Here is a 26,227-nt window from a genome sequence, read left to right as displayed (position 1 = left end):
CATTCATTATAGTAATGACAATTATAAATGATAATCAACAAATGATCATGTTACTAGGAAATAAAATGCCAAAAAATGTGCCTCTGGCTGCATCACTGTAGTATGCTGTTTTTAAGTCCTTTGGGTATAAATTGAAGAGTGGGACAGCTGGGTCAAATGATGATTCTATTCCAAGTTGTCTAAGGAATCTCCATACTGCTTTCCAGATTGGTTGCCCCAATTTGGAGTCGTACCAGCAATGTATGAGTGTGCCTTTTTTCCCCACATCCTCACCAACATTTATTGTTGCTTTTATTCGTGATAACTGCCATTCTGATGGAGTGGGATGGAATCTTAGAATAGTTTTGATTTGCATTTCTCAAATTGCTAGAGATGTTGAACATTTTTACTTAATATATTTGTTGATTGATTGTATATCTTCTTCTGAGAATTATCTGTTCAGTTCCTTAGCCCATATGTTGATTGGGTTATTTGTTTCTTTGGTATTATGATTTTTGAGTTTTTTATGTATCCTAGAGATTAATGCTCTATCTGATGTGTATGAGGTAAAAATTTGCTCCTGTTCTATAGGTTTTCTCTTCACCTCACTGATTATTTCTTTGGCTGAAAAGAAGCTTTTCAGTTTGAATCCACCTCATTTATTGATTCTTGATTTTATTTCTTGTGCTATAGGAGTCTTGTTAAGGAAGTCAGGGTCTCATTCAACATGATGAAGATTTGGACCTACTTTTTCTTCTATTAGGTACAGGATCTCTGGTTTAATTCCTAGGTCCTTGATCCACTTTGAGTTGAGTTTTGTGCATGGTGAGAGATAGGGCTTAATTTCATTTTGATGCATATGGATTTCCAATTTTCCTAGCACCATTTGTTGAAGAGGCTATCTTTTCTCCAATATATGTTTTTGGTGCCTTTGTCTAGTATGAGATAACTGTATTTATGTAGGTTTGTCTCTGTGTCATCTAGTCTGTACCATTGGTCAATACAATTTAAAAGAGCTAAATTGTGGAACCAACCTAAATGTCCTTCAGTAGATAAATGGTTAAAGAAAATGTGGTGTATATATACACAATGGAGTATAACTCAGCATTAAAAGAAACAAATTAAGGCATTTGCAGGTAAATGGATGGAGTTAGAGAATATCATGCTAAGTGAAGTAAGCCAACCCCTCAAAACCAAAGGCCAAATGTTTTCTCTGATAAGGGGATGGTGATCATAATGGAGGTATCGGGAGAACATGAGAAGAATGGAGGAACTTTGGATAGGGCAAAGGGGAGGGAGGGGAATGGAGGGGGCATGGGGTAGGAAAAATGGTGGAATGAGATGAACATCATTGTATGAAGACAGGAATGGTGTGACTCTACTTTGTGTACAACCAGAGAAATGAAAAATTGTGCTCCATATGTATACTATGAATCGAAATGCATCCTGCTGTCATGTATAACAAATTAGAACAAATAAATAGATTAATCAATTTTTTAAAATGTGCCTTCTGTATAGAGTACACAGAAAAAAGTTATTGATAAATATTACACTGAGTTAGGTCCGTCTGCTAGTTTCAACAATTTATATATAATGCAATCAAAAGAAAATCATGTTAAGTGACACAGAGGGATTTAATCAGCACCATCTAGACCATGGGATTACAGAAAAATATGCATAACTTTTTTCTCTACACATCAATTGAAGGAGAAAAGCAATAGATGAATGGAGAACCTATAAATAAATGATGTAAGGAACAGATTACTCTTATGAAATTTAAATCCTAATTTGAGTAAAATAAATTTGAATGCTGACTATATATTTGATGTCATTAAAATTATTATAAATTTTAGGTGGCATTATAACGTTTTAACAGAGTATATAATTGTCAAAATACATAGTTAGAAATAAAATTATATAATGTCTGATGTCTGGAATTTGATTCAAAGTAAATCTGAGAAGGTGGTGGCAAGAAAGTTTAGGTGTAAAAATGAGGTTAAAAATAACTTGATAATTGTTTAAGTAAGGTAAGGAATACTTGGGTTCATGATTCTGTTCTCAATATATATTTGAAAATTTTAATAATAAAGAGTTGGAACAGTTTTATATTGGCATTTTAAATTTTGTAATTGGTCACTAAGTCATAGCAGGTTTATCTCTTTAGTTGTTTTGCCTGTAGTAATGATGAGTTTTGATGGGTCAATCCAGCTGCCTCTAGAGTTTTCTTTGTAAGGTTAATTGTGTGCTTTGGAGGGCTGGCTGAGGTTCAGAGAGTAAGCTCTGGTTGAAGGTCAGTGTTTCCACTTTCCAAACTTAACTACCTTATATGATTATTAAACTTTGATGTCACCCTCATTAGCACAATACTCTAGTCACCTGTGGTAACCTGTCCAGATGTTTCTCTGATAATGTTCAGCTCAATAAATTTAGACTTCACACAATAGTTCTTTCCTTTTTTCACCCTCCTGTCTCAAATATATTTCAAAATATGTCCAATCCAGCTGTTAATTGGACTGCATAAAACATTGTAATAACACTTTTGAGGATTGAGATGATTTTGAGGTATTTCAAGAGTACTTTCCCTCTGGATCAGAGAACAGCTTTGCCAGAAAAAATGAATCTTAAATTCCACAGATTCCATTTTATTAACACAGTAACCTTACATTTTAAAAAGTAGTCTGGAGAAAAGGATAATCTTCTGATTGCTTATGTTTAAAGAAGAGAATCTAAGTTAAAATTACCCTATAGCTACATCTTGGTCCATATAGGTTTTAATTTAAATTTTTAGGTAAAAATTATAAAATTGAATTGCAATATAAGTGTTCACTTAATAATTTCAAGTTCATAGGACTTTCAGATTAAGATTAAATGAAAGAATGAACATAAATATTCAGCAAATTTCCAGGTATGTAGTGAACTCTACACAAGTGGTAGACACAATGACTATTTTAAATATATTTTTCTTTAAATTTGTGTCTTAGGCAAAGTGTTAAGCCTATTTTCTGTGTATGTATATATTTTCTATGTATGTATACATTTTGAAAAAAAATTTGTTTAGACTTGAAAAATATTTATTCCTTTAACCAAAGACATTCTTTTTTAAAAAAATATTTATTTTTTAGTTGTAGTTGGACACAATACCTTTATTTATTTATTTATTTTTATGTGGTGCTGAGGATCCAACCCAGGGTCTTGCACATGCTTGGCGAGCACTCTACCGCTGAGACACAACCCCAGTCCAAACCAAAGTAATTCTTAATATTAAATTTAGGTTTCAATGAACCCCCAAAATATTTCCACATAAAGAAAATCAGATCATATTATCCACTGTTTGGAGAAATTATAGAGACAGGTCTGTTATGATGATTGAGTAAATATTCTTGGGAAATCAACCTTGTTAAATCTGCATCCTATAAGTGGAGGTGCTTATCTGTTTCTCTACTAAGGATTGCATGGTTGTTACAACTTAATCAGTTTTGCCTAGCTTCATTTACCCTGAGTGTTATTAATTTAGTAAAGGGAATCAGTGGGTAAGTTTAACTTTAATTATAATAAAAGCTCATACATTTTATTTACTCTGTGGTTCACAAGGCACAAACACCTGTAAAAGGATTTTAAATTCGATATTGAAATGGATTTTTCCTAAATAACTGGAGCTACTTCTCGGTAATGTGAATTGAAAATGGTCTTGGCTTCCATCCTTCTAGAGTCCAAGTTTTAATTCCATATATTCTGATGCTGCCAAGTGTCTCTTCTGAGTCTGTTTTTATTCTTTAGCTGAAAACTTATGTGTATCTGGTGTTCTATCTGCTCTGACTTTGGAGAAAGGTTACACTTTTTGTGTGGGTGGGTACGGTGGGGGGATAATTTCTTGCACAAAGTCCCAGCTGAAATTTATCTTCTCAGTTGGACAGAATTTTCCTTTATGAGATTTCCTCTGTTACCCTCCGAATAACTTAGTATGTGCAGAGGTCCCAGATTGATTAATGATTTCATCCTCAGTAACCTATGATCTAAATTATTATTGGGAAGATGAGGATAAAACCTGTATTGATTATTTTCATTAAGGAAATGTGTCCTAGGAAATCTGTATGCTTTACATAGAGGATCTGTTTGTCACCAAAACAGGAAAATCTATGGAAGAAATTATGTTTTTGTAGTAAGGTTTTATTACATATAGCATAAACAACCTTCATTAAAACTTTATTCTCTAAATGTTTATTCTTTTTTCTTGTTTTTATAAATAAGACATATTATATGTTTAAATATAAAAGAATTGAACTTATAAGCAAGATGTTGACTGCATTAATATATTGATAACAGTACAGATTAAAAAGAAATTTGAAAATATTTGAAAGGGGTGCCCTTTTTCTCACTGCCATTTTAGGACCGCATCACACCTAGCTTATTATAGAGTCCTTTTCGTTTTGCACACTTGGCTTTGGAAAGCCAAACACAGATTGTAGTAAAAAAGTGGGAGGTTTGTTGCCACCGTTTCTCCCTAGCAGATTAAAAGGTAGATTTGAAAGGTATGTGGTTATATATGTCAGCCACAAATGTCTAAAGGATGGTAAGCCCACTTACATAGCGATTGAACTAAGTACAACATATTGAGAATAAAGAAATACATACATAGAATCAAAACCAGTTTTTGACTGATCACTATATACAAAATTTGTGGAAGTTTTAGGATGAAAAGATGAATACAGCCATCAAGAATCTCAAAATTCTGAGGGAAATAGATATCTGTTGTTAGAGCTGATAGTTGCCAATGGATGACTATGTGGGAAATATTTAGTATTGTTAATAAAAAAAAGAATAATTAGAAATCCACAAAGAAATGACAAACTCTTTTTTAAAGTATTGCTAACATTTTCCAAGAAGCTTAATAAGGAATTCATGATTTACAGTAGTCTCAATTGTTCAAATGTTTTTAATATTCTGCAATGAAATAAAAGTTGGTATCTTCAAAGTTGGTAAGACTGCTCAGAGGTATAGACAATCATTTGGTAATTTATAGTCACCAATGGAACCCAAAGCACTTAATTTTCATTTTGAGTTTAGTGGCAGGCATCTGATAAAGAGGGAGCCCCAAAGGAAGAATCACACAACGACCTAGACAAAAGTCTCATATTAGTGTCAGCATAAGATAAACTGATTGTAACTGTCAGCTGTATTGTCTAGAGTGAGGTTTTGATGAGGAAATTTGAGAAGCCTTGTCTTGTTCATCACAGGAATAGTTCTTGATATGAATTCAATCATATTAAACAACTGTCGAGTCACAAAGCTAGCCAGGATTTTATGAGATTAACTGATCTATCCCTCACCTTGAGATAAAACCTTCATACCACAAAATTCCACCATGTGTTGCTGAAATTTAATATATTCTTTGAGAAAAACAAGACCGTTCATTCATTTAGCAAATCTTTTGTGTGTGAACTATACACTGGGCACCATTATAGGAGCTTTATACCCATCAGTAAATAAAACAAGCAAAGATCTCTACCTTCCTGGAACACATAGTCTAATAGGAGAATGCAAATGACTCTATAAGCTTCCCTTTAGTCAGTGTCAGTAGTCCTCACTGATAATAATACAGTAATTCTTATATGTGTTTGAAACTGGTTTTCTGATATTATAAGAAAATATTCACAAATAAACCCAATCAATAATAGGTTGTGTGTGAAAGAAGAGCGTATAATTGTTTTCATTAACAATCCACTTTATCTTCAGATGAAGAAAGTAAGGTTCAAAAATTTGACTGTGTTGGATGTGTAAAGTAAGTCTCTTCAAATCCAATCCAATATTCCTAATTTTTTGACCAGACTTTCAAATGCACCTTTTCCCTAAATGGACTTGTTACAGTTTTCTGACAGAAACCAAACATGAATAGTTGAAGAAAAAGAAGAAGGGGTTTTATTTTATTTATTTATTTACTTACTTACTTACTAGTACCATAGATTTTTAGGGGTTCCTAGCAACTGAGTAATATCTGTCCCTTTTTATTTTTTAGTTTAAGAGGGTCTTATATTTTAGTTTATGAATTGCTTAGGGCCTCACTACATTACTGAGGCCAGCTTTAAACTTGACATCCTTCTGCCTCAGCCTCAGAACTGCTAGGATTACAGGTGTGCATCACCGCACCCAACAAGGAGGAGTTTATTATAAGGAAATTGAAGTTCCTCAAAGCAGAAATAGGGCTGAATTTGGGAAACAGACTTTCAAAAACTGTTATGACTATCTGCATGCCCCTTGTTTTACTCCTCTCTAGAAAATGTGTCTTCATGATTGAGGTCAGAATAACCTAATGGTTTCTGGACTACAGTCAAATCCTGGTTATGTTACATATTAGTTGAATGATCTACAATGGGTCTATTAATTTTTTTAATCTTTGGTTTCCACATTTGTTAAAATTAGGATGATTTAGTGCTTATCTGATAGGATTACAGAAAAAAAAGGAAATTAAATAACATCCATGGCTTGGCACAAATAGTTAGAAGTAGTTCAATAAACATGCACATCATTATTCAATGAGAGATGTCAGGAACTGAGCTGAACTGAGGAAGGCTGAGCTGCCAGGTGTGGGACTTATCATTTAAGACAAGCTGCTAAAATGATGGTAATAATCAAGGGTATATTCTACTTGCTGTGAATCTAGAAAGAAAGTGTTGGCTCCACTAAGGTTCTATTTTCACTATAGGACCAGTCAAAAGTCAGATGTGTCCATATACTTTGGGGCATTTGTGTCAATGCATGAGGAGCCCTAGACACAAGGCCCTTTTCAATTGTATGGGCCTAGGGTTGGGGGTAGGAAAGTGGAAGATCTGGAAGTGGATAAAATAGGCATCATTCTGGTGTCACATATTTTAGTGACAATTTTCAGCCTCATATCCTATTTAAAACAACAACCAAAAATTAGATTACTTGAGAAAGTGACACTGGTCAGCTTTTGCAAATAAAGGCAGTAAAAGTTATTCCTTTATGCAATAAGTTTAAATAAACACTATAAATCATATTTCCTGAGTGTTAGATCAACCTTTAGAAAAATCTGGGAGGGAGGTTGAAATTACCTAGCAAGGCTTGAAAGATACTGAAGCCTAAGTCCCCCTCCTGGAGTTTCTATTTTAATGTCTAGAGTTTAGCTGAAGTATCAGATATTTTAAAAGTGTTCTAAGCTATTCTAAGATGCAACCAAAGCTGAGAACTACAGCTTTAGAGACATGCTTCATCACTGAGATTACCAAGTCACCTCTGAGAATGAGACCGAGCAAGGAACAAATGAATGCTGATGTGTAAGAATAATAGTATCAAATACTTCTTTAATCTTTATGTGCCAAGGACACTTCTCAGTTCTTGACATATATTCAATCAGTTAATACTCCCAACAGCCCTATGAAGCTGTTGTTTTTACTATTCCCATTGTATTTTATTATTTTTCTTCTTTTTTACTATTCTAGTTTGAGAGGTGAGAAAATAAGACTGACAGCACACCCTCATTAGAGTAGATGCTCAAACCAAAGCAGTATGGTTGTGGAGTTTCTAATGTTTCTGGAGTTGCTAACTGCTATGATATATTGCCTCTAAGTATCATGTAACAGTAATTTTATTCCAAGTAGAATTATAAAAAATGGAAAACTTAATAATGGCAGAATATCATTAAATCAGTTTAATGCCAGTTGATAACTAGCAGTGCTTACTATGTCTTCATAATACATCATTGAGCTATTTCCATATATAATGTATGTGTATGTATGCTTATGTATGTATATATGCACATATTGCTTTTAATGTTTATATTTATTCACAGAAATAAGTTAACAAGTTCATCTTGTTATGCAGTATAAAAGCTTTTGTTTTCAATAGCAAATCAAGGAAACATCAGCAGTCAAATTGTGTGCATTTTGGTTTTTTTCTGACTTCTCAAAGACATTTTCTTCTAAAAGAAACTCAAGTGTTAAGGCTATTCCACATAATCTAAAGAAGGACTACTACTTCATGGTAATGATTGAATTGTAGGATTATATGCTCTAGGGAGCAAGTCTTACAAATCAAACCTATTTTACAGGTAGAAAATACCGTAAAGAAAATTATTATTGGAAGGATTACTGGCACATTGCATTCCTACACATGTCAAAGTGGAAAACATTCCAATTTAGCTCTACAAAACATGTATCTGAGTCAACCAGCCACATATATATACACACTTTCTTTTCCACTACAGAAGTAGTATTTAGCAAAGAAATTTTGCACATTTCTAAATGGCTGGTGTTCAAGCCTATTTGCCCACCATTTTGTTATTTCCTCTTTGGGTTCAAAGGCTGAGAAAGCAAGTAAATGCAACCCAGCACCTGGCAGCATGTAGCCCTATGGTAGTAAACATTTCAAGTCCCACCACTGGAGCTTTAATAGCTAGGGTTCGTTTCTTCCATATGAGTACAAGCTAATAAATGCAGGGCATTCCATTCAGTATGCAATTAAGAGCTCTCTCGACTCCTGTTATTAAAGTCTACAAACTATTGAGCGTAAAATTAAAGTTGAGCAGTTCAGCTGTTTTTGACATCTAACACAGCCTGAAAAATAGTGATGTAAAACTCCAGAGTCAAAAGTCATCCCTTACAGACCATGGGCAAATGAAAAGCAAAAACACTGAGGAGAAAAGAGTAACTATATAAAACTTTATCATCAGTTTGGCGCATGCTTCTGGGCTCATGCAAATACATCAACCAGTTTGTTGAACACAAGATATTACATTGATTTTAACAGAATGCTACACGATTATTATTGCCAAAGCTCCAATGAAGGAAATAATTAGAGGACTAAGCATTTTAAAGCCTTCAAAATGACTTCAGGCAATAACCAGAAATACTATAGGAATTCTATATGCTGTGATTGGAAGGATATGGAATTGGTTCTTACTTTTTATCTCTCCTAAATTTTCTCTGGACTGCCAGACCATAGAAGATAGTGGATCTTGTTTTGCCATCAGCAGTGGGACATTTTGTAAATCTCATGCATGGGCAGGGTGACTTTTATTATTTTTTATTTAGAAAGCACTCTGCTGAATAGATAGTATGAGATTGTGTATACATTATCTTTATTAGTCTATGGCTTCATTGTTTTTAAAAAAAGTAAATAGAAACAAAAAAACACAACCAGGAGAAAACAACCTTGACACAACCAGAGAAGTCAAGTTAATGAGATTTCAAACACTGAAACCAAAGAAGTTGTTAGATAAGCCTCACACTTGAACCTAAGTGAAATTCTTCCAGGTTTTCTCAGCACTATGCCTATCAGTCTTGCTATGCTACAAGGAATATTACCTGTTGGAGATGCTAATTCAATTTGAATCTATGTGAACCTAACTCATTTTTATTGCTTATTATTGGAAGGAGTTATTATAATCAGAATATCTTGAAGTGAACCTCAGGGAAATGAAGGGTTTGAACAGAAATGAAAGGAATCTTAAACTTGAGAAATTCTTCAAAAAGATGTAGACAATCAACCTTTCCTCTATGTGTTGCTGTTATTTATTTTCTTTTTCATCTTTGTCTGCATTTTGAGAGGTATCACCAGGCCTCAGGACAAATGAAACATGATCCAAATTTATTTTTTAGTAAGTTGATTCCACAAAATAGAGTTCCAGAAATATTTTTGAGCAACTTTTGTCCACTTCACTTTTCTACAACTTTCCTTTACACAATGCCTAGTTAATTGCCTAAGTAGATAAAAGATAACAATGGAAAGATCAACACCTGTGTCTCCCTCTCTGGAAAATGGGATAAGATTGCTACCTTCCTCAAAGAGTTTTTCAAGTTAATACAAGTACAGATATTAAATAACTGCCACACTTTGTATACTGTATAAAGCAAAACTGCAATAAAAAACACTGAACAGAGCTAGTTTAAAACCTAGCTTCATCTCTTAGTAGCTATGTGAACTTAATTGAGACCTTAGTTTCTTTGTGAAATAATAATGCACCTTCTCAATTAGCTATTGAGAGGCCCAAATTAGATCCTGTATAAAGGGCTCAGTAAACATTATAAGAAGTACTCGATATAGGAAATAAGTGTCGTCTTAGTTTCTTATTGATAGCTTATGCCTCATTTTTGATGTGATGAACAGGTATATTTTATATCTAGTATTCCCAAGAATCTGTAACCTAAACATTCTGTACCCTAAATCCTGGTCCTTGAACATCTCAGTTCTTGATGGCCACAATTGATATGAGAGTCAGATAGCAACAACACGAAAAGAAGACTACAGAAAAGTGAAAAATCTTCATTATACAGGAGAGAAATGCTGTCTCACCAGAGTATGAGAAAGACAGTCCAACCAAATATTAAAATTTAAAAACAAAGTGAGCAGAAGCCTCATATATTGTGTGAATAATGTCCAAGTCATTGCCTGTGTCTGAAGATGACATATATTTACCTATTCTACCTACTCCAGATTGGTTTTTAGTGTTATTTCAACAAGAAAAGTGCTTTAGAATTTTAAAAACATTGATCATATTTAATTATATTTAAACAAGGGCATAATTAAGAAAAAGCTGGAAAGTGTTAAGTGTTTGTCCAGAGGACTGTTGAAACAAATTGCTCCCAACTTTTGTTGCTAATCCAATAGTAAATATTTGACCAGAGCACCAAAATCCTGTGGTCACATTGGTGCTGATGGATACCATTTATTTAGGTAAACTGACAATAGGTTCACCAAACTTAGAAAACAACTCTAGGGCTTACAGAAAAGAAACCCCTATTTTTGCTTTGGCAGCTTAGACATACTTATCATGAATAATATTCTAATCTAAAGGCTATTTGTTAACCCTAAAGTTGTGTAATGGAATTATAAAATACGGAGATAGTACATTGAAAATTCATCTCTTCAGTTAATGTGACCAGTGTCACATTTTCCACCAATATTATTTGGTCTAATCCTCTTGAAGTGAGTAGAAAAAGTGGATATAAGAAATGTGATTGATGATAGACTTTGGTCGACCCCAGAAGAGAACAGAAGCTCAAAAGACATTTCATAAAGTTCAAAATTTGGCAAAAGGACTACAGTATCTCTGATAATTAGACTTTCAACACATTTGGATTTGCTAATTGGATCTCAGTTCTAATTAGACTTTTTTTATATAACTAAGAATGACATATCATTCTATGAATTTAATGTGCTTTTACAGTTGAAACGAACAATTAGCAGCCTCTTCTAAATTATTTAATATGGAAAAAGCTGGCTGTGTTATTTTTATTGTGTCATCTTCTTTTACAATATATTGCATATGTTTGAGTTTTCTTAATTAAATCCCTTTTAGGAACTCAAAGAGAAACTTGAGTTTTTACAGGAAGCACCTAAATGGTTTATTTGTGAGGGAAACTTGCCAATATGTTGATGACTTTGGAAACCACAAACAAAATGCAGTATAAGAAAATAAATCATAGCCATCAGGAGGAAATAGCACAAATAACCAGGTGTCCTGATAATCATTCAGTTAATCAAAAACAGTTTCCAAATATGACTAGAGCTCTGTTACATTTTAAAAGCATGCAAATGCAGAATAGATTCCCAAAAGTGAGGGCTCATGGAGCTGAAATCAGAGTTAATATCATGACATTTCTTCCCAAGGTGTGCATCTCTTTCTTTTCTCTGTATTTCTGATTGAGACTTGTCAATTTTTAATCCTGTTGAGATTTATATAGTTAGTCAATTTTAAACTAGTAGCCCTCAGATTTGCATATTATAAGAGTTAATAACTACATGAAGGTATAAAATTAAGCCAGCATTTGGAGAATAAAGAGCGGTGAACCATAGTACAACTTAAAAAAAAAAAAAGCTGTTACCAAAATATTCAGACAAATTGGTAGCACTGACAAAAAGACAAATTATGTTGCTTTATATACTGTGAATACTTCAAAAACAAAATATACATGATATTATTACTCAAAAGCATTTGTACTCTTAAAAAAACATAAAAATCATTCTAAATATTTTAATAGTTATTTTTCCAAGTAAAAACAGTGTCAGATCAAATTAAAGTATTAATGCTGTGAGAAAATTAAACTGGTGCAGTAATTGATATATTAGAGTAGATGTTATTCTGGAATTATATTCGGTATTATTTTTTCAATTAGTGCATTACTGTGACTGAGTTATTGATGTATATATAACTCCTCATTAAGTCAGATGTCCTCCATGAGCCTCCAAAAACATGCTGGGCACTGTCATACACCACAAGATGATATTTCAAAGCAGGAAATAGCATTTCTGATTGTTTTATTTGTTGTTAAAAAAAGAAAACCCAAGCAGGCCCCTTTCTATGCTAATTGTTCCAAGAGCTCTCACAGGGTTCTCTATAAGGTCTCTCCAGTGGCAACTGGACTATTCTTCAGGCAGAAAAGTGACCGAAGCTATTTTATTTTTCAGCTTGGGTGCTGGAATCCTGTCACAGGTCTAAATGGGTCACTGACTGACAAGAAACTGGAGAATAACATGCGTGGAGTGGTTCTACGTGTGGTAACTGTTCTGGTAAGTCTTATCTAAGCCTTGATTTTGGCTTCTAGAGGCTCCTTTACCTTCCATTTATGTTTTGTTAGTTGGTTCCACAGTCTTAAGAGTTTTTAATAAATCTTGATTACCTGTTTAATATATTTTAATGGTTATAGTTTCTAACTTTCAATTATGCAGATCAAGATCAGGTTTTTTTGCAGGCTTTTCTTTAATTATGATGCTTTTTCAGGAACTTTCTTAGACATTTTAGGCTCAATTTTATCCTTCTAGAATTTTCTACTCACAAAGTGGAGGTTTCCCTGAGGCATTCTCTCACTGGAACTGTAGTATGCATAAGGGAAGATGACCAGGATGAACAAAGGTAGATGTGGATAAAAAGTAGTACATTCAGTAATGGTGAAACATTAATAAACTAAAAAAAATCCTTTTCTAATAAAGACTTACTTCAAAAACAAGATCATTTAATTATTTAATAAGCATTTATTGAGTATCTGCTGTATTATCAGCTCAGTGCTGACTACTGGGGACAAATAAAATAAGCAAATATGATTCTGTCTTTATGAGTCTTATGTATTGATTCTGTGAATGGGATTATTCACATGAAACATCAGGTTCAATTCCATTTAGTTGTTAAAAAATCAGTAAATGGTAGCTACTATCATTGTTCTATACATTATTACATCCTTTTAGTAAGGATGTAAAATGAAGTAATAGAAATATTATTTTAATATAAATGTTCTTAAGCTATAAAATACTCAAATGGCTACTGCCTAAACAGCCACAGAACATGATGACATTCACTCTTCGTGCTGTTCTAAAATGTTTAACTTTTTTGCTAATAGAGTATCTTTCAAAACCTAATAGCCCATATGCACTTTTTTGTTTAGAAAATCTAATAAATTTTTAAATTTGAAAAGGATCTCCTATAAGCTAAATTAATTATAGAATTAATAAATGGGAGAGGCAGTCTTTTGATATGTTGATAATAATTGTGTTTTTATCAAAGTTTACAATGCTAACCTTTTTTTACAAATTAAATAGACCTAACTTAATTTCAATGTTTAAAAAATGTATCTGTGAATAATCTCTATTAAAGGAAATTCAGATGAGTAATCCAGTCTCCCTTTTTGGGGACCTATGATTTATTTTCAGTTATTGTTTTAATACAGGTTTTATTAATTGGTAACTAATTATTTTATGAATACCTTACAACTTAAGTGTGAATGTGCTTCTCTAGGTACCTAAGGGTGTAGATATGCATTTGCACTTATTTGCTAATATTTTAAAAAGACAGGCATGTAAAATGCAGCACATTATGGTCTCCCAGTGATTTTCATGTAAACTCCCGTAACAACTGCAATAAAAGGAAATATATATGCTTTGTTTTTCAATAAGAAAACAAATTTTTAAATTTCTAAGTCAATTAACCTTTCTCAACTGTTAAGCAAATATTTAGTGCTTACTATATAATAAACTTGGTAATGGATATAAAATAAATAATACATAATGGATATAAAATATATAATATCCTTAAGATGTGCATCTGATATTGTTAAGCAGATTCATATACAATGAAGTAGATAAGATTTATTAAGTGCTTACTTTGTGCTAGCTACAATGCTAAGTCCTTGGTATACATTACCTTGTTCAGTTCTCATAATATTCCCTGGAAATCAGGACTGTTCTGATCCCAAGAATATGAAAGAGGAAACCAAGACATTCAGAGATGGATGTGAAGAAAAATGTGAGAGGTTATATAGATAGGAAGAAAGAGTTTTAATTCAAATCCTGAAGGCCTTGACCTGGACTTCTTAACTCCCTCTCTTAATGACACATTATACTCTCTCCACTCTTACTCTGATAAGTGTGAGAATTGAAGTATCTATAGAATTTTATGTGCCTTGAGAATTGTAAATGTTTAACTCTGAATGAGGTGAAAGTGAGGTTTATTGAGAAAACTTCAAAGGGCCAATTATTTTCAATTCATTTCCAGACTGAATAGAACGATTGCTATTTTCCTCATGAAATGGTTGTGCTTCACACCGTGTTAATACTTACGGTACCCCAGGTTCACCTTCAGGACTTGAAATGGTCTCTGTTTCCTACAAGCTCAGCCCTTCTCAGATCCTGAATGTGGCTAGTGAGTGGAGTTATGGAAACATTCTGCTTTCCCCAAGGCTTCTGTGATGAACTTATCAGTTGGGTGCCCAGTTTAGTGAAAGGTGTTTACGTTTATCACATTCCCACAATATACAGGAATATATATCCATACTTAATGATCTTGCATGCCTCCTGATTCTTGCAGGGTAACAAAAACCAGTACTGACCTTCTTAGTTCCTACAAGCACCTTTCCAGGTTCAGCTCTCACTTACATGGCTTTGCACGTTTTCTCCACCCAAAACAGAATCACACTCCCCTCAACCCACTAAGAAACTGTAAAATAAAATTTCATTGCTTAATCACACTACCCTGGAACTAGGACTTGTTCTATATTGGATTTGATCTGACCAGCTAAACACCACCCTCTTATATTCCATGGACATTTTACCAATACTTTCCAAAGAGAGAAAGAAAAGGGCCCAGGTGTAAATCCTCTGAGGAAAGGTTATAACTGAAATCTTAGCCCTTTTATCTTTTAGGAAAATGATTTTATCAATTACGCAGAAGTTAGTAAATTGATTTTTCTTTAAATCTCTACCTTTATCATTGTTAATGATATTGATTAGAGGAAAAACAATCAAATTTATATCTTAAACCAAATAATTCAATACTATATTATAGTTTATGACTTTAGCAATAAATAACTGATATACTCAAATATTTCACTGAAGAGAATTAAGTGAAAGAATTTTGAGGAAAAAAATGTAAACATAGTTAAAGGAATTAACAATAGGTATAGTGAAGCACCAGGGACTTGCATTAGCTAAATTGGGGTTGGGGAAGGGAGTCCACTCAAGGTAGCTGTGAAATTTGGTGCAGGAAGAGAATGGAGGAGGAGCATCACTGCCAAAATCACAACTAGGCAGTGAAAATGTAGGAAGAGAGGATACTGCAGACTCACTCCTACAATCTTTCCATCTCTTTCCAATTGCAAATCCAAGCATAAGTCAGAAAGCAAACCTAAGTAATGAAGACCATGAATGTTAGTTAGGCTTCCAGAACACAGAGCAGGGTGGTGAAGGCCACAGTGTATCTGGAGGGGAAACTGGTAAGCACCAGCACCAGCACCAGCACTTCCATTTCCTAGGATCTATTATAAGTTTTATGGGTCAATTTACTTAATCTTTATAAAACAATATAAGGACATTAGAATAATCAAAAACAGCACTGAAAAGTTAACTAAGTTTCCATGCCCACCTAGCTAACAAGAGCTAGAGATAAGTTTCAAGCTCAGAGACCCCAGTTTCAGAAGCCATGTCCTTAATTACTCTGCCTTCTGCATCAGAGAGAACTCATGTTACATTTAAATTAAACAGGGTGTAACTATTTAGATCTGAGGATTTCATGCTATTGAATTGGTAACTTAGGAGCATATTTCTGAATGGCATCTCATGTACATAACTTTATTTTTTTAATCATCACCAAAGTGACAGAAGTGTTTATTAGAAATGAAGAAAAAATTATTGAAGGAAAAAGAAAGAATGAGTATAAAGTAAGACCCAAGAGTTTGGCAACTTTGCTAACCCTTTTATTTCCATAGGTTGCCAATTGATTTCTACTTCTTATCCAGGGGTCTAAATGCTTTGTTACAAAGCAAATGAAGATTTTTTTTCCCTTTAAATTTCCTGAGTGGTAAAACTAAAAATAGCTACAAATTACCAATCATGTCATTCAATTTTTTTTTCATGGTAACTCCCCCAAAACTACTAGAAGCATCATCACGATATAAATATAATGATAACATCTATGAAAATAAAATGAAAAGACATTGGTAACAAGTGAAAAGAAAGTCATGAAAAGCTATGTAGAAGGATAATACTTGATAAACATAAACTTAAATTTGGAAGGAGTTCTTTTACCTGTTGGACTTGAAGCAGACACATGTTATCTCTAATGATACATATATTTAACTCATAAATTCATTTAAGAAGTATTAATTGAGAACCTTCTAGTTGCTTCAGGTACATGGGATACAATGATCCTTACTTTAGGTAATTTCATAAAGCAGGACATCTTCTGAAGCTCTCAAAATGTTTTTGAAAAAAGGGAGTGCCATTTTCCTAAATTAAATATACAATATAATATTTCTTTCCCTAAATTATCATGAAAATGTTTCAGTAGCTTTGTATAAATAAATGATTAGAAGTTCATGATACAGCTGTAGTAGTGATTTTTCTGTAATTCATAAATTAAAAAATAAATTTTCCTATTTTAATATCTCTGAAATTAGGATGCATTTTTCAATTGCTAATTGCAAGTATAGTTGTCAGCATTTTTGTCTTTATTAGTGATGTGTAAAAATAATTCTGAATCATATGATAAAAAACAATGTAGATTAAATAATCCATGGTATGTTTAGAACATTAACTTAACAGATATATCTAGAAAGTTAAATAAAAAATACTGGAAAAGAAGGGCATCTAGGTGGCTCCACAGTTTAGCTATTGTGAATTGTGCTGCTATAAACATTGATGTGGCTGTGTCCCTGTAGTATGCTGTTTTTAAGTCCTTTGGGTATAGTTCGAGGAGAGGGATAGCTGAGTCAAATGGTGGTTTCATTTCCAGATTTCCAAGGAATCTCCATACTGCTTTCCTTATTGGCTGCACCAATTTGCAGTCCCCCCAGCAATGTATGAGTGTGCCTTTCCCCCCTCATTCTCGCCAACACTTATTGTTGTTTATATGCATAATAGCTGCCATTCTGACTAGAGTAAGATGATATCTTAGAGTAGTTTTGATTTGCATTTCTCTAACTGCTAGAGATGATGAGCATGTATTTGTTGATTGATTGAATATCCTCTTCTGTGGAGTCAACCTAGATGCCCTTCAGTGCATGAATGGATAAAAAAAATGTGGCATATATACACAATGGAATTTTACTCAGCAATAAAAAAGAATAAGATCATGGCATTTGCAGGTAAATGGATGGCATTGGAAAAGATAGTGCTAAGTGAAGTTAGCCAATCCCCAAAAAACAAATGCCGAATGTTTTCTTGGATATAAGGAGGCTGACTCATAGTGGGGTAGGGAGGCAGAGCATGGGAGGAATAGATGAATTCTAGACAGAGAAGAGGGATGGGAGGGAAAGGGAGGAGGAGGCAGGGGATTAGCAAGGATGGTGGAATGTGATAGAGACATCATTATCCAAAGTACATGTACGAAGACATGAATTGATGTGAACATGCTTTATATACAAACAGAGGTATGAAAAATGTTCTATATTGTAATAAGAATTGTGATGCATTCCTCTGTCATGTATTTAAAAAATAAAACCAATAAAAATTATTTTAAAAATACTGGACAAGAAGCCAAAAAAAAATTTTAAAATACCTTCAAAAGCAAAGAAATAATAGGAAATGAAAACATTTGAAAAAAGTGGGACCGTACTTACAACAACAACAACAAAAATACCATTCAAGCTAAAGCTGTTGTGTGCAGTCATAGAAGCATAAAAGTAGGAAGCACACAAAAAATGTAGGAAAAGTAGGAAATACACAAAAATAGCATATCTTGACTTAATATCACACCAAATAAGATCCAAACTATGTGCTGGGAGTAATGTCTGGTCTCTCTAAACAAACCACTATAAGAAGAATTATTTGCTTGTCTGTAGCAGATAGCTACCTACTGAATTAGCATTTTATAGTAATGTCTTTTTTCTAAAATCCTCCATTATAAGTTTCTTCTTGAAATTATTTCCAGCAGGCCTTATTTCCCTATGAAATTTCACATATGGTCTGAAAGAGGTAAAATGTTATCATATAGTACATTCTATAATTATTAGCATTTTTTTTCAGATTTCTTAAAAGATACAAAGTTTTATTATTATTATTATTATTATTATTATTATTATTATTATTATTAAACAAAACCTGGAATCCATAGTATTATTCCATAAATTAGCGGTAAAATTTTCCTAGGGCCTATATATATATATATATATATATATATATATATATATATATATTTACACACACACAAATCACAGTGATTTCCTTTGTGCAATGCATTGGCGGGATGAGAAACAGGCTTTTGGAATTCCTCAGGAAGATCTGGGACCCACCGCCCTGCAGGGTGCACTCGCCAGATCTGCAAAGGGTGCACCGAGGACCTACGCAGTGGGCAAGAGCACAAGACACAGCGCACACACTCACACATAAAAAAAGACTCAAGCTGTAAGTCGTGCAGGATTGCAAAAATACAAAATTAATATCCAATGACAAGATCGGCCTGAGGGAGGGCTTCCCATCCCACCCGTTAAAATGCACGTCGTAGAGTGATTTTTTTTTTTAAACTTAAATAACAGACCCCTCCACAAAAGGATCGAACTGCACGGTGAACAGAGTTTACAACATGAAAACTTATTAAAAACAACAACACAGGGCGTCCTCCTGTTCTCAGGGAGGAGGGTCCCGGGGGGGACATATAAGACTCAGTGATTTTTGCAAAAGCAAATTCGACAGGAAAAAAATGTGGACATGCTTGGAAAAGCACTTTGTCAACCCAGTGACTTTGACAGACGTGGGCGGGGGGGGGGGCATCTGCAAGTCCTGGGTGGGTTGCCCCCCGGCGCCTCGGCCGTGAAGGCTTGGGGTCCACTCTGAACAGTCCTGAGCCGGTTTCACAGTTGAAATGGTCCCAAAGGTTGCAGGCAACGTGGGTGATGCCGTGTAGCAAAGGTGCACAGAATGAAACAACAACAACAAAAAATTGATTTATGATCCAGTGATTGTGCATCTGCTTGCAGGACAGGGATGCAAGATTCCGTGGCATTTGGATGTTAAATTCCCTGTGATCCTTTTATTTCCTTCCTGAATTTCTCCATGCACATGCAAGAAGGCAAGAGGTGAGATTTCTTCCTGGGGAAACGGGGCTCCCCCCGGACAGTATATCTCTCTATTTTTTTTCTTGCAAATCTCTATTTTTGAAGGTCTTCCTGTTGAACAAAATGCTGCCAGTTCATAAATCATAAAAGAAAAAATAAATAAATAAAAAGCAACATCTCCCCTGGGCCTTTTGCAGATACAAAGTTGCACTGGTTTTATTTTGACTCTCGGCACCCAGATGAGGTCGGATGCCTATGGGGAAATTTTGCAAAGAGAAATCCCCACCGAGTCGACTCTTTGGGGATGAGATGAAGCAGTGGTTCCGTGTGCGTGATTGGGGTCAACGACATCGGTCTCTACCCGAGTCCTTAGAGAAGGCACGTGCCCCTCGGGGGCTTCTGGCAACGTTGGCAGTAACAGTGTCCCCTGCTGCTGGATTTCCTCTTAGTGTCTAACTTGCTCTGCATCGTTGGGGGGCTGACTGCAATCTCATGGAAGAATCCTGTCACCCTGATCCTGCACATTGGATTTTTTTTTTCCAGTATTAAATGAGTGGATAAAAATAAATAAAATAAAAACCTAGACAGGTGCGGAAGCACCCACCTGTCATCCCAGAGGCTCGGGAGGCTGAGGCAGGAGGATCGTGAGTTCAAAGGCAGCCTCAACCAAAGAGAGGCCCTAAGCCATTCAGGGAGACCCTGTCTCTAAATAAAATGCAAAATAGGGCTGGGGACGGGGCTCTGTGGTTTAGCACCCCTGAGTTGAATCCCTGGCACAAAAAATGAGGGAGTCCCCAGGACTCATGTGACCAGGTACCATTTGTTACTGGGCTCACAGGGGACACTCCAGGTACACAGACAGCTGGCTGATTTATTTCTAACAGATTAATTATTAAATGAATCAATAGATTGAGTCTGGGAGGCAAAGGCCAGGAGGAGACATTATCTTCTAAGTCCAGAACCTTCTCTGATGAACCGTTCAGAGATGGGGGCCGAGTGTGGAGCTCAGGCACAGCGGGTTCAATCCCCAAAGGCATTAAAAAAAAAAAAAAAGAAAGTCGAGATTGCATTCCAAAATTTTAACATATCTCCGGCTGCTCCAATCCTCACCCCCTCTCCATTTTGCATTTCCAAAGTCTAAAGCATCCAGAGAGAAAGTCCCATCGATTTGGAAGAAAAACTCCATAAATATCTATAAAATGCAGAGACGGAATTAAGGGGATTTTTTTTTTTTAAATGCATCCATCCTAGACTTGAGCTTTGTCTCCGAGGCGATCCATTTCTTTTTCAAAGGATTTTTAAAAGCTGAAAAGAAGAGGCTTGGCCAAGCAGAAGCCCTTACACGTGGGCACACACGCACGCACACATTCAGGCACACACGCACAACCTGTGGTTACGAGCCGGCGGGTCTGGTGGCAAGTTCTCGAGTCCAAGAAAACCACCCAACGCACAGTAGAAGCACAGCTGCTAACAGGTTACGATTAAAAACCCCCACAACCCATTTCCTACGGCGCAGGAGAAGATTCCAGTCGCTTCCATAATTGCCCCGTCTGTGAAATCTCAACTGTCCCCCGACCTCTGTATACAGATGGGCGTCCGTAAGTGCGCAAAGTCCTCCTCGCACCAAGAGAGCATTTCTTCGGCCGATGGAGGTGTAGTTCTTGGTCCTGGGCAGGCTGATGTGTTCCTTCCGGAAGTGTGCGTTCCTATCCTCAGAAATTCTTGAAGATTTCCAAGTCTTTTTCTGACACCGGCGAAGTCGTCTGGCACTCGTTCTCAGAGTACGTCTCAAAGTTGCAGGTGTCGCCATCGCTGCCTAACTTGGGCATGATGGGGGGCTGCGGGAGGTCAGCCACAGTTAGGTAAGGGGACACGGGGACACTGAGGATATCGTTTCCCCTTTCCCCTTCTGATATTTTACATAGAAGTGGGAAGGACACGAATAAGATGGACAGGTTTCCAATGTTCATGGACAGCAGAGTCGGATTTCCAATGTTCATGGACAGGAACAGCTGGGAACTAAAGCCAGGCCCTAAGCCGCTCAGGGAGACCCTGTCTCTAAATAAAATATAAAATAGGGCTGGGGAGGGGGCTCAGGGGTTAAGCACCCCTGGATTCAATCCCTGGTATCCACAAAAAAAAAACTAGTACTGAAACACTGGGAGCTTCACCGCATCCTGGGAAGGTCACTGGCTCTAAGATACTCCTTGAAGACGTGGATACAGCTGTTAACCAACCTAGGCGTCCAGCCATGGATGAATGCATAAAGACAATGCGGTACATAGGCCCAATGGAATATTATGCAGCCAGAAAGAAGAATGGAATGATGTCGCTTGCAGGAAAATGCATGGAACCGGAAGGCATTCTATTAAGGGACATGAGCCAGGCATGGAAAGACAAGTGCCCTGTGTTCTCTCTCATGTGAGGGATCTGGAATAGTCAACCACAAACCAATAGAGTGGTTTTACAGAGGTTGGGATCATTGCGTTCTGTAAGGAATGTTCAAAAGAGGGTCACCTTCAGCTTCCTCTGGGGGACAGCGTCCCAGTCCACAGTGCGGAACCACCGGTGCTGCTTGACGTCATTGGCGCCGTTCTTCATGTTGCCCAGGCGCTTGGTCCTGTCCACCACCAGCAATTTCTTAATGAGGTCTTTTGTGCTGAAATCCAAATACCTCGGGAAATCTATCCTCCCTGCGAGAATTTTCTGGTAGATGCCAAATGGGTTGTCATCAAAAAACGGGGGGAACCCTGCCACCATTTCGAAGATGAGGATGCCCAGCGCCCACCAGTCCACGGCCCGCCCGTGGCCTTTGCTCTGGATGATTTCAGGGGCGAGGTATTCAGGGGTCCCGCAGAGGGTCCACGTCCTGTCCACTAGCTTCTTGGCGAACCCGAAGTCCGTGAGCTTGATGTGGCCGTCCTGATCCAAGAGTATGTTCTCCGGCTTCAGGTCCCTGTAGAGGATGTCCCTGCAGTGCAGGTACTCAATGGCGCACACAGGATCTCGGTGGCGTAGAAGAGCCCCGTGCTGCAGGGGAAGCGGCCGCGGTTGCGCAAGTAGCCGAAGAGCTCGCCGCCAGGCACGTACTCCATCAGCATGTAGAGGAAGCGGTCGTCGTGGCTCGTCCAGAACAGCTTGACGAGGAAGGGGTGGTTGACCTCCATGAGGACCGACTTCTCATTGTGAACATGCTGCTCCTGCTTCAAGCGGATGACCTCGGGGATGCTCATGACCTTGAGGGCAAAGTAGTTCTTAGCAGCCTTCTCCTTCACCAAGTGCACGCGCCCGAAGGTCCCCGTCCCCACGGTGGCCAGGATGTCGAAGTCCTGCAGGGAGTAGCTGGGCGGCTCCAGCGAGGGCGCCTCGGGGCTGGGGCTGGGCGCGGGCGCCCCGTCGGGAGTGCGCCCCGCGGCCGCTGGAGGCTCGGGGTCCGCCGCGGCCGCCGCGGCCAGCCCCGGCGCTTCCATGGGGGCGCGTTGCCGGCCGCGGGCCGCGGGCTGCCGGGCTTCCCGGGACTCAGCCTGGGAGGGCGGCGCGGCGGCGTCGGCGGCATCAGCGGAGGCCACCCATGCCCGCCCGGCGCCTCGGGGTGCGCGGCCCGGCGCGGCGGGGACCAAGGCGCAGCGCGGGGCGGCGCTCAGTGCAGGAGCAGCAGCAGCAGCTGGTGGGAGTAGCCGGCGGCCTCCGGGGCGCGGCGCGAGCCGGGCGGTGGCGAGGGCGGTGGAGGCGGTGGAGGCGGAGGAGGCGGTGGAGATGGTGGAGGCGGTGGCGTGGCCGGGGCGCAGGGTGAGGCGGGGTCTGGGCCGTGGGCGCCCCGCTCCCTGTTCATTCCTCGGGTCGCGCACCAGCCACGGGCAGCGCTGGCCCCGCACCGGCGAGACTAATTATTAGCATTGACTTAAAAACTACTTATTAAGTACATATTGTAAGCTAAGCATTGTGCTAAAGTCCAGAGACAAGATATATAAATAAATTAGAGAGAATTCCAGCAAATAGAAGACAGAAGTCACAGTTTTTATTATCCAATTTCAGAAGTGACATTCATGGGCTTTGTGAATCTAGGGAGAAGTTTTATTCTCGTTTCACTGTGTTCTTTTATTCAAACTTCTTTGTAAGTCTCTCTTACTATACTTATATTTAATAATTTTAACAATTTTGGACTCCCCCATTAAACTCTAAGTACCAATAAAACACAAACTTGGTTTTCATTTGTAATGGCTGGCACATAAAAGCAGCTTTTTAAATATTTTACTGAATGAACAAATAGGAATATTCTGATAATCTGAAGAAGGAGAGGTGTCTGTGTGTGTATTTGTGTTGGGGTGGGGGAGAAAAAGGGAAGGAAAGGGAGGGGAAAAAATAAAACTCTACTAGTAATTATGAAAATTAAAAATAGCTGAACACAGACTGACAGTATTAAGATTCCTAGTTCTTTTTAAATTTGTTATATATGACAGCAGAATGCATTATAATTCATATTACATATATAGAGGACAAATTTTCATATCTGTGGTTGTACACAAAGTAGAGTCATACCATTCATGTCTTCATACATGTACTGATAATGATATCCATCTTGTCCTGCCATCTTTTCTACCCCTATGCCCCCTGCCTTCCCCTTCCTCCCCTTTGTTCTATATAGAGTTCATCTAATCCTCCCATGCTCTCCCTCCACAACCACATTATGAATCAGCATTCTTAAATCAGACAAAACATTCAGTTTGTTTTGGGGGGATTGGCTAACTTCATTTAGCATTATATTTTCCAGTGAAGTGAATAGAGAGCCTACAATTTGGGAATAAATTTTTACCACACGCATATCAGACAGAGCACTGATCTCTAGGATATATAAAGAACTCAAAAATCTTAACTCTCTCTCTCTCTCTCTCTCTCTCTCTCTCTCTCTCTCTCTCTCTCACACACACACACACACACACACACACACACACACACAAAACCCACAAACAATAAATGGGCCAAGGAACTGAACAGACACTTCTCAGAAGAAGATATACAATCAATCAACAAGTATATGAAAAAAATGTTCAACATCTCTAGCAATTAGAGAAATGCAAATCAAAACTACTACAAGATTTCATCTCACTTCAGTCAGAAGGGCAGCTATTAAGAATACAAACAACAATAAGTATTGGAGTGGATGCGGGAAAAAGGCACATTCATACATTACTGGTGGGACTGCAAATTGGTGTAGCCAATAAGGAAAGCAGTATGTAGAATCCTTGGAAAACTAGGAATGGAAACACCATTTGACAGCTATCCCACTCCTTGGTCTATACCCAAAGACTTAAAAAACAGCATACTACAGGGACACAACCACATCAATGTTTATAGCAGCACAATTCACAATAGCTAAACTGTTTAACCAACCTAGATGCCGTTCAGTAGATCAATGGATAAAGAAAATGTTATATATATATATACACACAATGGAATATTATTCAGCATTAAAAGAGAATAAAATCATGGCATTTGCAGGTAAATGGATGGAGCTGGAGAATATAATGCTAAGATTCCTAATTCTTTAATTTCCATTGACCAAGTCCAAATTTCCTAAGGGATAGCAAAAGATATTCTAGATGGATAGGTACTCTGTGTCCCTGAATCAATTATCTTGGTGAACTGAACTAAACAATCTAGATGAAATACTTCGGGCTCTTTTTGCCTATTTTGTTTATAGTTTAAGCAAGTACTTAGCCACATGCTTCTTACTGTTTCCCTTTGGAGAACATCCTGGTTTCTCAGACTCCCCAAGCTTCCAGAAACACCTAAAGTAGGTCCATGACTCCACGCTCAAAGACCAAATGAATGAAAAATCTTAACCTCCTCCAGGGTCTGTAGTTTTCTAAGACATTTACCTCTTCTCCCAGAATTATCTCTCTCCACTCATAGAAGTGAGAGAGATAGGAGTGGATCTTTGCTGCCCTCTCAGACTCCTCCGATAATTACGTCCTAACATTCCAACTGAAATTCCCCATGCCATTTAGTTATTGCCACAGTGACTCCTTAGCTTCCCATCTGTCCATTTATATATCCAACCAGCATTATTTATTCATCCTCCTCTCTATATGAGCTAGCTGCTAGGGATGCATAGGTAAACAAAATAGATGTGGTCAATGCCGTCATGAAACATGGTGTCTCTTGTGGAAAACTGATATCACTCTAATACAGTCACTAATAAATAGCTAGTCTAAAGATAGCAGAAAACATTTCTCCAGGGAAAACTGCTTCTTCTATATCTCTTCAATTGTGGAGGACCTTCATGCCTGTCCTAGATGTCTCCCAGAACACAACTTGGAGAGTGGAAGATGGAAAGAGGACTTGGTCAACAAGACTGTTTACCCACAATAAAAAATCCACGTTATATTATTAATTAAAGCCTAAAACCAATAGAAATTTAATCATGTAGAATCTATATGTTTTTAAATAACTGTTGTCTTATAGAATCTGTAGTTTTGATCTGCCTCCTAGTTTTATATTTAGTCTATGTAATAAATATGAAGAGAATTAAGATTTATTTTCTATTTTCAAAAGAATCAAGGCTACTAAAACTTTTGACACAGTTTATAATAAAAAATTGCTTAATATATTCATGATATGTCCAATGAAATACAAGCTCTCAAAACAAAAACAGAAAGATTTAATTTAAAATATCAAGAATGGTCTAAAGATATAAGTTTGACTTTTAAGTTTTTGTGCTTGATAGATCCTTGAATTTATACAAACTAAGAAGC

The 26,227-nt window shown here is 37.0% G+C and overlaps 1 pseudogene; it reads right to left on the bottom strand.

Moving 5' to 3' along the window:
- Positions 1–21,091: 21,091 nt before the first annotated feature.
- On the bottom strand, positions 21,092–22,942 carry LOC113178598 (cAMP-dependent protein kinase catalytic subunit PRKX-like; annotated as a pseudogene).
- Positions 22,943–26,227: the final 3,285 nt, after the last annotated feature.

The sequence above is a fragment of the Urocitellus parryii genome, chromosome 10 (genome assembly GCF_045843805.1).
Source record: "Urocitellus parryii isolate mUroPar1 chromosome 10, mUroPar1.hap1, whole genome shotgun sequence".
NCBI lineage: Eukaryota > Metazoa > Chordata > Mammalia > Rodentia > Sciuridae > Urocitellus > Urocitellus parryii.
The sequence above is the reverse complement of the archived record's forward strand: the minus strand, read 5'-3'. Positions and strand labels throughout refer to the sequence as shown.